The 14,260-nt window shown below is 40.1% G+C and overlaps 1 protein-coding gene across 2 annotated transcripts in view; it reads right to left on the minus strand.

Moving 5' to 3' along the window:
* TRDN (triadin) overlaps window positions 1-14,260 on the minus strand; it is a 119,326-nt gene that overhangs the window by 55,534 nt on the left and 49,532 nt on the right. The gene's annotated exons all lie outside the window — the stretch shown is intronic.

The raw sequence follows: 14,260 nt of genomic DNA on the forward strand, positions 1-14,260 counted from the left end.
GATCAACAGCAATCAGTTGTGTGCTGTGCTTCCACCTGCTACTCTGCCTGACTCAATGCTCCATCTGTCTCCACTTCTTCCTCCGTACATCACCACAAGGATCCTGCAATACTGGCCCAGGAACTTGCTGCGGCTTGGTGGCAGTGCAGGCTGGTTGCATCGTTCTTGTGGAGTACACAGAGAGGACTCAAGGAAGAAAGGATGTACATAAATGGGATGAAAAATGGAGATTACAATAAAGAGGAGAGTGAAAGCCCCAAATGCTTCTGGCACATACATACATACATGCACACACACTCTTAATGTCACTTTATGAAGATGTAAAGTACTTCCCCTAGCCATATGCACTTGTGTGCAGGGAATCACACATGGATAATAAGAATATTTTTTAAATGTTCATCCAATTAAGCTTTCACTGGCTTTCTTTTTCTTTACCCACAATTGTCCTTTTGATCTATTTCAGGAGAACTTTTCAGCCTCTTACAAATCATTCCACCTTCTTAGTCTCTCCAGCAAACCTGCATTATCCTAAGATCTATATCAAAGTATTGTTTAAGAAAGAGAAAGAAAGAAGTGTTTTATGCTAAAACATACTTTTCCATTAGGAGTGTAGCCACAGTCCAATTAAGATGGACAGAAATCAGGTCCAAGCTATTGTCCTCTTTATTTCAAATTAACTGATAGACTGAAAGGTTCCCCTTATCTGCCTGGCACTAGTGAAGACTATTTAATATATTTTACCTAAGACAGTCAAAGTTAAATCATGAACAGGATTGTTATGCCATTTAAATGGATTTGTATAATACGATCCGGCTCCTATTGAGTTCAACAGAAGTATTGCAATTGACTCCTATTGTAAAAAGACTAGGCACCATAGCCTTGGTTATCACCACCTGTTTTTCTAACAGAATTATAATGTTATTATGTAAGTATTTTCATAAGTCAAATTAAATTTAATACAACTCTGTTTACCACCGTTTCTAACTGCAGAGTTTGCTGGTAAGGTTTGTGCTTGCAAAACACAATCAGAAGCAGACTTACATGAACATTTCAGTTACAAAGGTAGGCTAAGTGCAGGCTTTAAGCAACCTCATTGCTGGCAACAATCTGAACAATGATCTATAAGTGCTACAAATAAAATGTACGAGGAAAATAATTATTTGATGCATAAATAAGACAGCTTTCCCCCCTTATTATATTTATCTTATTACCAATGAATTAATCTAAAAACACGCTATACCACATAGAAGACCAGGACAGCTTTCTATAATTTTAAGTTTGCCTGTGAACAATGTGTAAAAAAAGCTTTTGAGTTTGAGCAGTAGTTAGAAGATTAAGTATATTTGGAGATATATCTAAGTTACATTATATCGCTCATATCATACTATAAATTCAACACGTCACATTGACATGGTATTGCACGTGCAACGTTTTTTCACTTTTTGCCCAGTACTGTTTTATACCCTGGGCCAATATAAAAGATTTAAGAGCGAATTTTAGTGGTATAAAGAACCACAAAGTATTTACTTTTGCTCACAAAAATTTCTTGCATCTGCCCCATCTGCCAAGTCCAGAGATTTTTCAAATGAATCATCACAAACATCCCTCTCAATAGTTTTAACACTTTTTCTAGACAATCAAAAAATAAACACCAACCTGCCTCCAAATATAGTAGCCTCTGAAATGTAATTAAACTTCTGGGGGCTTATTGTCATTTACACTGAGACTTACTTTGTACCAGTCTGGCAGTATACAAGAGACTGCAAGTGAGTAAACAATTTACACCGCCAGAGTGGTGTAAAGAGGTTACTGCATACCTGAGAATCAGGTCCTGGTTTTTAATTAAGCACATTTTTCTAGAAAACCTTTGTATAATGCTGTGAAAATGGACTAAAAATTTTAAGAGACCAAAGGCAAAATTCCCCAATCTCATCTCCACTATGAGGCACATGTTGCAAATCCTCCTTACATTAAGGTGTGTAAAAAAAAAAAAAAAATCTATTTGGGTTTGCAAAGATGTTCCTTTGGTGACATTTGTAAAAATCTGAAATTGGGCTGGCGGGGGGGAACCACTGCAAGTTTCGCTAATATCCCTTGCAGTGTGATGCTTTTGACACAATTGTGCCAACTAGCCTCCTATACACCTTTTGTTATGCTCTCTGTCATTTAAAAAAACAGTTTTAGCGGTAATTATGCATCTTAATGTACTTAAAATCCCATGCCAGATATTCATGAAGTATAAAGAAATTACTGATCAAATCCTTGCTCTCAGCTTTCCCCAGAACTTTGCCAATATCAGGCTGGTGTTTTCCTATTAGAATAAAATACATATGAAATAAGGAAAGGAAGAGCAATCCAGGGTGAATTAAACAGAGAGGGAGATGCTGTTTGCCTCAAGAACATGCAAAGAATTGTGTCTGTTTTCAGTGGATTAGTGTGTTCCTTGCATTCCTGAGCATGACTGACAAAATGCAAGCTCGCAAAACAGCTTAAGCTTGTTATTTTGATATTATTTAGACCATTCTGTCTTTTTTCGGTCTAGCGAGAGAGAATATGTTGATAGTTTATTAGAATACATCTGAAACCAAGTACACTCAAACTGGAATAACTACCCCCTGCATATCACTTGGGAACTTTTCTCTTTGGCCACACACAGAATATACTCATGCTTTAAACCTGTGCTACACAGCACACTACATAATACAGAATGTCCAGTGACCTCAATGGGAGCTGCTAGGTGCTCGGCACTTTTGAAAAACTGGGTCACTTATTTAAATGGCTAACTAGGACTTCAGAAGCTTAACTTCAGGCATCCAGTTTTTTTAAAAAAACCTGGCCAATATCATTAGGCAGCTTGAACATTTCTGCATTCTATTTCACATGGTCACACTCTTGGTTATCTCAGATAGGGACCAAATCATGGGCCTCTCTTATCCCCTAAAGGAAGCCAATTTAATAGCTGAGTGGGTGGCAGAGTGAATTTGAAGGCGTCATCCTCTAGATTCAGGTCAGTTGCTAGACTTACCATGATTTGAGTACTGAGAATAGCTAGTGTGAGTGCCTTGAATTTAATCTGCATGGTGTCTTTACAGGATTGGAAGGTTGCTCAGGGAGAGGCATGCTTTGAAATTTGGCATTTTGTTGAGCTGATGAACACTTTACAAACTGGGCCAAAAAAAGCCCTAACATTTTTCTCTAAGACAATTTAATACTGGAACAACTGTTTTCCAACTGTTTTGTTGAGGGGAAAACAAACCCTGTACTGTAGCTGAACTTTGTCTGAAAAGCAAATACAATTAAATGTGTAGAGGCTTGTTTTTATTGATATCTGCTGCTGTTTTTAATAAGAAAAACACACACGCACACATAACTTGGTGACTTTTGTTTTACATTAAATTCTCTTTTAATCCTTGTCCTGTTAGGTCCTGATCCTGCAACACTTACACCTTTGAGTAACTTTACACATAGGAGTAATCAGAGCTCAATATGACTATTCACATGAGTAAATTACTCTCATACCTTAGTGACTGTAAGATTGGGACCTCAAATAGAAGCAAACCACAGCATTTGTCCATTTATTGTTTGCTACTGTATAAAGGCTGCCTTTCAATTCATTGAAAGCTTAGTACTGCTGGTACCTACATCTCCATTGCTATGAGAATAATAGCCCATTTCACCTATCTTCTCTCTAACTGACCCTTATGAAGCAGTTTATCACTTGCAAAATTGTTTTGCAGATGTTTAAAGCTGGATGACTTCCAGGTGACTGAAGCTAAATCCCAGTCAAACGGGAAGATTTTATACATTACTTAGCAGTAAAACCTTATCTAACCAAAACCCAACTGAATTCTCTAGGAGGGTCTTTGATACCCGTTTTATATATCTACAAGAAATTTGGGAATTTGCTTGGATTTTCTTTGATAAGCACATTTAAAATGTGATTAAAATAGCTTGTTTTATCCTCTAAGAAGTGTTGCAGTATTAAATCCTGCTGAGCCCCCCATAGATTTGGAAACTGGTTTTCATGCTTATTGCATCCAAACTGGATTACTATCATTCTTTGTTTGTAGCCTTCCAGCATCAGTGTTGCTGGAATTTCAGTTTGGTCCAAATGCAAGAATAAGAATTATCGCTTTTACTCATAGGAATCAACAGATTTACCTAACTCTGAATTCTCTTTGGCTTACAATTTCTGCTCTCATTGATTTGAAAATTGTGCTTGTGTCTTTTAAGGTAATTAGTAGCTCATGCCTGAACTATATGATGAAACTTCCATGATGATACTTTGAAGTTGATGAAAAATCTTTTGCTTTCTGAAATCAACCCGACACTGGAGTTTTACATGTCCCTCAATATCTTTTCTATATATCCTTTGGTCATAAAATGCTGTACCTGAAAGTGTTGAAGTAATTTCAACTGTGTCAAAAATTTTAGACAAGCTTTTGAGAATAGATAAAACCCTATTTCTTATCTGAACAGATACTAAGTTCTGTAATAGTGATTTTTCAGTATATGAATGAAGTGTATGATATGATTTGCAGTAATGATTTGAGCATATTTGTTTAGATTTTATGGTTGGTGTTACTATTTATTGCTGTAAAGCACACAAAAGGTACTAATTGACTTGTCTGTGCAGGTTGCTAAACTACTTCCTACTTCAGTTGTTTGTCTAGTTTTAATAACAATGCTAATAACAAGGTCTGTCGTCAGTCCTTTTGCTATCAAGTAGTTGTACCAATCATATTTTAACCTATTTAATGGATTTGTTTACCAGTTGTGTTTTTAATTCAATTACATGTGATGGCAACAACATACTGAATGTAATTTGAAATCACTGTACAAATAAAGGTAATTATCTGGTGTAAAGATTGATTTATTTATGAGATATCTAATTCATTGATAATGACAAGGTACAGGATGTGAAAACTTAGAATTTCTGTCATGTTTGATAATATATAAAAGCCTCACACTAGTTTAAATGCTCATAAAACATATTCTAGTTTGAGTAAAACATATGTACATGTCAGAAAGTACTGTAATTTGACTTCAGAGTTTGCATATTGCCTAAGGGTCTCCAGACTGCTAGTTGTCTTTGAAGGGAACTTTAACTTCAGCTGCTACTGCATACTTCTATTGCTTCTGAAGACCAAAAAGAAACTATATCAAATAAACTCTTAATATAGCAGATGAGACATACACCTTGTTTCCCAACACTAACACCAGAATCCATTCAACTCAGGATTCCTTATGGATCACTTTGGTATTCTAGAGCCCTGATTTTCTTCGCATTTACTCAAGTGTGAGTCAGGATAAACTCTGGTATGTATCAATGATTTACACTAATATAAAGCTGCTGGGAGAGAAAACTCAGACCCTCCATTTCCCTTACATGCCAATTTATAGATATTGAAAATGTAAATATAAAATTAACAGTCTACAGTATAAAACCTTCTCTGGTTACATTATTTGCCTTTCCTACCACCATTGCCCAGTAATTATAAAGAGGTTCAGCTCAAGGATGTAGCAAAAACCTCAGTTGAATGTAGAAAGAGGCATTTTCATCCAAAATGAATTGCAAGCAAAAAAACAGTTCTATTACAGTAAAATACACTTAATTTCCCAACTAAATAGTATATCTGCTTAATTGGGATACTTGCCAGAAATTGAAAAGAGACTAAAAATAATCCTACAAAGTGCTATGCAACTTCAACTATCACAGACTTGGCTCACACTGGCACAACTATACATATATGTTTAGCCTTGACTCTACAAAAATAGTTAATTGACCCTAGGGGACTTAGACTTCTATTGACTTCACTTGGAGTGGGTCAGGTTCTAATTATACAAAGTTTGCTTAAATGTCATGTCATGTATTCGCAAAAAGAAAAGGAGTACTTGTGGCACCTTAGAGACTAACCAATTTATTTGAGCATGAGCTTTCGTGAGCTACAGCTCACTTCATCGGATGCATACTCTGGAAATTGCAGAATATCATTATTATATACACAGACACCATGAAACAATACCTCCTCCCACCCCACTCTCCTGCTGGTAATAGCTTATCTAAAGTGATCATCAAGATGGGCCATTTCCAGCACAAATCCAGGTTTTCTCACCCTCCGCCCCCGCACAGACAAACTCACTCTCTTGCTGGTAATAGCCCATCCAAAGTGGCCACTCTTTTCACAATGTGTATGATAATCAAGGTGGGCCATTTCCTGCAGAAATCCAGGTTCTCTCACCCCCTCACCCCCCTCCAAAAACCACACACACAAACTCACTCTCCTGCTGGTAATAGCCTATCCAAAGTGACCACTCTCCTTACAACATGCATGAAAATCAAGGTGGGCCATTTCCAGCACAAATCCAGGTTTTCTCACCCCCCGCCCCCTTTCCCCACACACAAACTCACTCTCCTGCTGGCAATAGCTCATCCAAACTGACCACTCTCCCCACAATGTGCATAACAATCAAGGTGGGCCACTTCCAGCATAAATCCAAGTTTAACCAGAAGGTCGGGGGCGGGCGGGGGTTCTACATAGAGTGCTTCCGCCGACGTGCACGGGCTGAAATTGTGGAAAAGCAGCATCACTTGCCCCATAACCTCAGCCGTGCGGAACACAATGCCATCCACAGCCTCAGAAACAACTCTGACATCATAATCAAAAAGGCTGACAAAGGAGGTGCTGTTGTCATCATGAATAGGTCGGAATATGAACAAGAGGCTGCTCGGCAGCTCTCCAACACCACTTTCTACAAGCCATTACCCTATGATCCCACTGAGAGTTACCAAAAGCAACTACAGCATTTGCTCAAGAAACTCCCTGAAAAAGCACAAGATCAAATCCGCACAGACACACCCTGGAACCCCAACCTGGGATATTCTATCTACTACCCAAGATCCATAAACCTGGAAATCCTGGGCGCCCCATCATCTCAGGCATTGGCACCCTGACAGCAGGATTTTCTGGCTATGTAGACTCCCTCCTCAGGCCCTACACTACCAGCACTCCCAGCTACCTTCGAGACACCACTGACTTCCTGAGGAAACTACAATCCATCGGTGATCTTCCTGATAACACCATCCTGGCCACTATGGATGTAGAAGCCCTCTACACCAACATTCCACACAAAGATGGACTACAAGCCGTCAAGAACACTATCCCCGATAATGTCACGGCTAACCTGGTGGCTGAACTTTGTGACTTTGTCCTTACCCATAACTATTTTACATTTGGGGACAATGTATACCTTCAGATCAGTGGCACTGCTATGGGTACCCGCATGGCCCCACCGTATGCCAACATTTTTATGGCTGATTTAGAACAACGCTTCCTCAGCTCTCGTCCCCTAACGCCCCTACTCTACTTGCGCTATATTGATGACAGCTTCATCATCTGGACCCATGGAAAAGAAGCCCTTGAAGAATTCCACCATGATTTCAACAATTTCCATCCCACCATCAACCTCAGCCTGGTCCAGTCCACACAAGAGATCCACTTCCTGGACACTACAGTGCTAATAAACAATGGTCACACAGACACCACCCTATACCGGAAACCTACTGACCGCTATTCCTACCTACATGCCTCCAGCTTTCACCCTGACCACACCACACGTTCCATCGTCTACAGCCAAGCTCTGCGATATAACCGCATTTGCTCCAACCCCTCAGACAGAGACAAACACCTACAAGATCTCTATCAAGCATTCTTACAACTACAGTACCCACCTGCGGAAGTGAAGAAACAGATTGATAGAGCCAGAAGAGTTCCCAGAAGTCAACTACTACAGGACAGGCCTAACAAAGAAAATAACAGAACGCCACTAGCCGTCACCTTCAGCCCCCAACTAAATACCCTCCAACGCATTATTAAGGATCTACAACCTATCCTGAAGGATGACCCAACTCTCTCACAAATCTTGGGAGACAGGCCAGTCCTTGCCTACAGACAGCCCCCCAACCTGAAGCGAATACTCACCAACAACCACATACCATACAACAGAACCACTAACCCAGGAACCTATCCTTGCAACAAAGCCCGTTGCCAACTGTGCCCACATATCTATTCAGGGGACACCATCACAGGGCCTAATAACATCAGCCACACTATCAGAGGCTCATTCACCTGCACATCCACTGTTGTGATATATGCCATCATGTGCCAGCAATGCCCCTCTGCCATGTACATTGGTCAAACTGGACAGTCTCTACGTAAAAGAATAAATGGACACAAATCAGATGTCAAGAATTATAACATTCATAAGCCAGTCGGAGAACACTTCAATCTCTCTGGTCACGCAATCAGAGACATGAAGGTCGCTATCTTACAACAAGAAAACTTCAAATCCAGAGTCCAGCGAGAAACTGCTGAATTGGAATTCATTTGCAAATTGCATACTATTAATTTAGGCTTAAATAGAGACTGGGAGTGGCTAAGTCATTATGCAAGGTAGCCTATTTCCCCTTGTTTTTTCCTACCCCCCTCCCCCCCCCCCCGACCTTCTGGTTAAACTTGGATTTATGCTGGAAGTGGCCCACCTTGATTGTTATGCACATTGTGGGGAGAGTGGTCAGTTTGGATGAGCTATTGCCAGCAGGAGAGTGAGTTTGTGTGTGGGGAAAGGGGGGGGGCTGAGAAAACCTGGATTTGTGCTGGAAATGGCCCACCTTGATTTTCATGCATGTTGTAAGGAGAGTGGTCACTTTGGATAGGCTATTACCAGCAGGAGAGTGAGTTTGTGTGTGTGGTTTTTGGAGGGGGGTGAGGGGGTGAGAGAACCTGGATTTCTGCAGGAAATGGCCCACCTTGATTATCATACACATTGTGAAAAGAGTGGTCACTTTGGATGGGCTATTACCAGCAAGAGAGTGAGTTTGTCTGTGAGGGGGCGGAGGGTGAGAAAACCTGGATTTGTGCTGGAAATGGCCCATCTTGATGATCACTTTAGATAAGCTATTACCAGCAGGAGAGTGGGGTGGGAGGAGGTATTGTTTCATGGTGTCTGTGTATATAATAATGATATTCTGCAATTTCCAGAGTATGCATCCGATGAAGTGAGCTGTAGCTCACGAAAGCTCATGCTCAAATAAATTGGTTAGTCTCTAAGGTGCCACAAGTACTCCTTTTCTTTTTGCGAATACAGACTAACATGGCTGTTACTCTGAAACATGTCATGTATTAGTCACATTGTAGTGAAACAGAGTGGCCTCTCTGCAAGCCTGAGACAGAGGGACCATTACACTCTTCTTGGTGGGTGGAGCCAAGCTGACCTCCTCCCCTGCACCAAAAGTAGAGGGGAGGGACGGGAAGTATGAGTCAGGCTGTTCAGCTCAGTTGGGCTGGAGCTAGCAAAGGAGGCACATATATCTAGCCCACTGCAGAACTCTGAATCAGACCCATGAGCTGTGCATGCCCTGACCCTGGAGGAGACTGAGAGGGAGAGGAACTGCTGGAGCTGCTGTCTACCACTTACCCTGAGGAGACTGAGAACCTGCAGACCACAGAGCCACACCAGCGGAACCAGACATTAGTCAGGTTGTGCTATCACCTTACAAGTCAGTGTGTTTTGGCAGGATCCTCACTGACCCACAGGCAGGATCCCCTGGCACTATTAGGGACCTGGGCTGGGGCCCAGTGAAGTAGGGTGGGTCCAGGTCCCCCTACTGCCAACCTCAGCCCTCAGATGGCAGCCTATTTACCCTAGGGTGAAAGGCCTGTGCCTTGTTTGTGGCTTGCCCCCTGCCAGCAGGCCGCAAGCCCATAGACGGTGTGTGCTGTCTGCCTTAGCCAGGAGGCTAGGCTACAGACTGCTTAATTGCTTATTGCTTTGCCCTGCCCACAGGGTTAGAGCCACTGACTGTGTTTACTGCCTGCCTTAGCCAGGAGGCTTGAGCCCAAAGATTGCTTATTGCTGTGCCCCGCCCAGAAGGTCAGAGCCCACACTGTGATTACTGTCTGCCCCAGCCAGGAGGCTTGTGCCAGAAACCACTAATTAACTTCTATTTATTGCCTGACACAGCGAGTCAGACAATGGACAAGCCTGATATGGAGGGACCAATACACACATGTTTTTGCATAATATTTTAAAGTTATCAGCTAATGATTTGTACAAAGCTTCTTTTTTGAAGCCATTCATGAAGCAAAAGTGAAGATCTCCCAGCATATCCGAGCCTCCTGAGAATCTGTTGATTGGGACAATGTCTTAAACTGACAAATCTGCTTTGACCGGATGCTACTGTAATTAACTTTATTCATTATAGTCAGCTAGATTTAGTTGTTAGCAAAGAAGTGGCGTTACTGCTTGCTGGCGGTCAGCGATTGCCCATGCTTTGTTATCCTAGTTAAGTAGGCCACACACAGACACACACACATATTTAGAATACTGCAGGCAAATGTCTTTACCAGGTGGTAAACAGGGATCATCACAATGTTGTGAATAGGTGGCTATAAAGGATGACAACAAGATGTACCAAGGAATGGCCAATAAAAAAAAAAAGTGAAGAAACATTATTAGCAATAATGAACATTATAGGATGGCACTTGACTAAATAAAGCAGTTATGTCATGAGGATTTATTTCATCCCTGCGTTATGAAGTAGAAATTGGATTTCAGAAAACAGAAAAAAAATACACTGTAAGGTAATACAGCAAGAGCCAACCAGTGTAAAGGTACAATTAAATACTACTGTACAAAATTATTCACAAAGATTACAAAATGCAAACATTCTTTTGCTCAAAAGAAACAATTGATTAATTCTACTGAATTATTCTTGGTTCCCTCACCATCAAAAGACCAAAAAAATTATATCACTGATGATACCTTGTGCAGTTGTTACCAGTGTGACTTACCATTATTTGTTTAAAATTAGAATGTTAATAAGCATGATCAAGGACCTGAAATTTGGTTGGCATTTTGTAGTAATCTGAAACACTTAAGCATGAAAGACTCGTTTCTCTTCTTAGAGCCTTCCCTATTATCCAAGTCAGTTTCTGAAATTTCATGTTTTCGACTTCATGAGGTCTGTCACAATTTATCATATTGTACACCAGACCAACTGGGATAATAGCAATACTAGCTAGCACCACAACAGTACTTCATGGTCTTGTCATTGTTTCCAATATAAACTCCATTTTACAGGGGCTTATAACTCAGCTGTAAAATTTGCTGCAGGGTGAAACATGGCAAATAACATGTCAGCTGGGCAGCCCTTTTTTAAACTTGAATTTGGTTTAAATCAGTTTGACTGGTTTTAGATTTATGGGGGGGGGGCTGTAATTTTTGTGGATTTAGGGGACATTTGTGGAGTTCCCATATAACTCAAAACTGTTTCAGTTGAGAACTTGGATATTTGTAGGCTGTTCATTCATGATGTGGACTGGTGACATTGGGTACAGTAAAAATGGTCTTTCAATAGGCTGTGATACTGTGATTTAAAGTTACTGCACACAAATAAGGCCAAACCCTACTGTTCTAACTCAATCCTTACTCTGGAAAAATTGTCCAAGGCCTTCTCTACATGGCAAAGGTTTTTTTGTGTGTGCTTTTTTTAACCAGTTTTTCCAGTGCAGTTATAACAGTGTAAGTCCCTGTGTGGACCCTCTTATTGCAGTATAAATGTGACTTTTTCCAGTTTCTTATGTTACTTGGGAAGAGGTTTAAGCTAAACCAAAAAAAAAAAAGAAAGAAAGAAAAGTCCTTTCTACGAGATTAAGAGTGTGTACAAGCAGTGTTATACCAGTATAACTATAAATTCACATCTTAGTTTATACAAGTAGAACCTTCCCATGTAGACAAGCCCAATGCAATCAATGATTGCAGGCTCTGCCCCCAAAGAAAGCCCATTCTATGCTCATGAAAATGCACAATTTGCCAATCATACTTACCAAAGAAAAATACTCATTTTATTTACTGCTGAATTCAACATATCTTATATTAAAGGACACTTTATGGAAAGCAGCTTCTACACGTTGTCCTGTTATGAACACATGTAAACCGAGGATTCCACAATTCTTAGTCTTTCTGCAATTTTTGTTGTTTTTTTGCGGAATACATGCTTTGGTTAGAAAAAGCTAGATTTGTTTCTTTTTTTCTCCCCTCATTGCCTTATCCACTGTCGGGATAAACTCAGGCCTGCAGAAAACTGTCAATGACTAAACAGCAGCACCAGCAGTGATTGTGAACTAATTTAGGAAGATGTTAACTTCAAAGTGTTTTTGAGTCAGCAGCTGACAGCTGCTATCCTATAGTAGCACAGCCAGGATTCAGCTGCTTTTGCCATTGTACTACAGGAAACACAGAAGAGTCCCCTCTGTGATTGGCTGGGATCCTGGGTATTTCCCATGGTTCCCCAGCATTCTGATGCCTTTTCATGGCTCCACCCACAGCCCACTCTTCACCCATGCCAGTCACACAGACACAGGAGAACTGGAGAAAATGAATCTGTGCTGTAGTTTTCTTAAGAGCCTCCTCATGCATTTGTACCAGCAATGAATGAATAATTCACTGTGAATAATTTATTCAACAACGATAGACTATTTTTCTGGTCATGAAACAACCAAAAGAAGATTGAAACCTCTTCACATGTTTTGCTTCTTGAAATTACTGAGATTATTTTGTGAGGTTCTTTTTGGTTATTTGTTTTCTTTATGGATGCCTGAATCACTACCAATTCACTGTGAATATGACACTCAGGAGTTGAAATCAGAGCTGCGCTGATTAGCTGTGATTGGTCACATACATTGTTATTGTTATTATTAGGAATGCTGAAAATATTCAAACATGTTGTAAGTAGTCCATTTATAAATTTGGATCTTTGGCCAATTCATCTTTGTAAGGGTTAAAACAAACTTAAATCATGTGGTCAACTGGACCAATTAAAACCATAACCAATTATTTTGTTTTGTAATGTGTAACACACATTAATGACTTGTAAAACAAGTCAGCAAACTGCACTTTAAAAGACTGCAAAAATCAAGCAGGACAGTGCTGCAAGGCTCAGATCAAACCAAAAATGAATAATCTTTTTTACATTTTTGAAGATACAAGTATGAAAGGCAATTCCTAATACAGTACGCTAGTCACTTATTCATATCCTATTCACACACTACATAATGCATGAAATTTGTAGTGTCTTATCTCAGACTCTTGTAGCACATCAGCTTCATATTGCATTAGAAATTTTTCAGTCATGTTTATAACTGTACTATAAAATGTAGTAGGAATATAAGCTTTCATTTTTTTCCCTTTCACATGAATGAGTGTAAGAAATGAATCTGAAAGACTGAAAAAATTGAATTCCATACCTTTGGAAAGAAGGATTTGGAAGAAAGAATTTACCATTGATCTAAATTCTTGGGTCATCACAGGATTCTCAAATCACATAGCCAGACACAGTTGACTAGAAGGTGGCTCTTATTTTCCAGCCCCTGCACAAGCCCACTGGTACACATACACTCAAAGGGTAAGCACTTCTATTCATACATACTGCCGTATTGGCCCCCATTAAGGCTATGGCTACGCTACAAACGAAAGGTGGGATTCCTCTGTTCGTGTACACTTTTGTACGAGCTCTCATTCAGCTAGCACAAATATAAAGAGCAGTGGAGCCTCAGGAGCATGGGTAGCCACAGCAGAGGCTCAGCTTAGCCATGCAGAGTACACACCCACTGATTTCAGGTGGGTTTATATGTGGCACAGCTAAGCGGTGCCTCTGTTGCAGCTCCCCAAGATACCGCGGCTCCCCTATTTATACTCATGCTAGCGCACGTATGTGTACACGAGCCAGGGAAATGACACCTTTACCTCGCAATGTAGATGTGACCTAAAATAATTTCCAACCAAACCACCGGCTTCTGACTTTGTAGAATTTACAACAAAATTAGTCTTTCTGGATGTATACAATTACAATATACACATATACATGCACACCTGATCCATATGATATGTGTTGGACTTGTGTAATAAATTCCAAAAAAGCAAAAACTTGCTACTTTGTCCTCTAATCAAGGATTCGAGACCATGGTAACCAAGAACAAAGATCTATGGGCATTCTTTTTGGAGAGTTGCAACAAAGATTTTGTTTGAAAAGTGAATAAAAACAATGTTATTAAACTGAATGCCCTGACATTTTCAGAATCTCACTGTTATTTTTCTTCAAGGTACTAAAAAAATATCATGAAAGCAAAATTCAAGTTAATCTTTCAAATAAGAAGTCATATTAGTTCAAATTTAAACTGCCTGCTACTCCTTTGAGGCT

Source organism: Chelonia mydas, chromosome 3 (genome assembly GCF_015237465.2).
Source record: "Chelonia mydas isolate rCheMyd1 chromosome 3, rCheMyd1.pri.v2, whole genome shotgun sequence".
NCBI classification, from domain to species: domain Eukaryota; kingdom Metazoa; phylum Chordata; order Testudines; family Cheloniidae; genus Chelonia; species Chelonia mydas.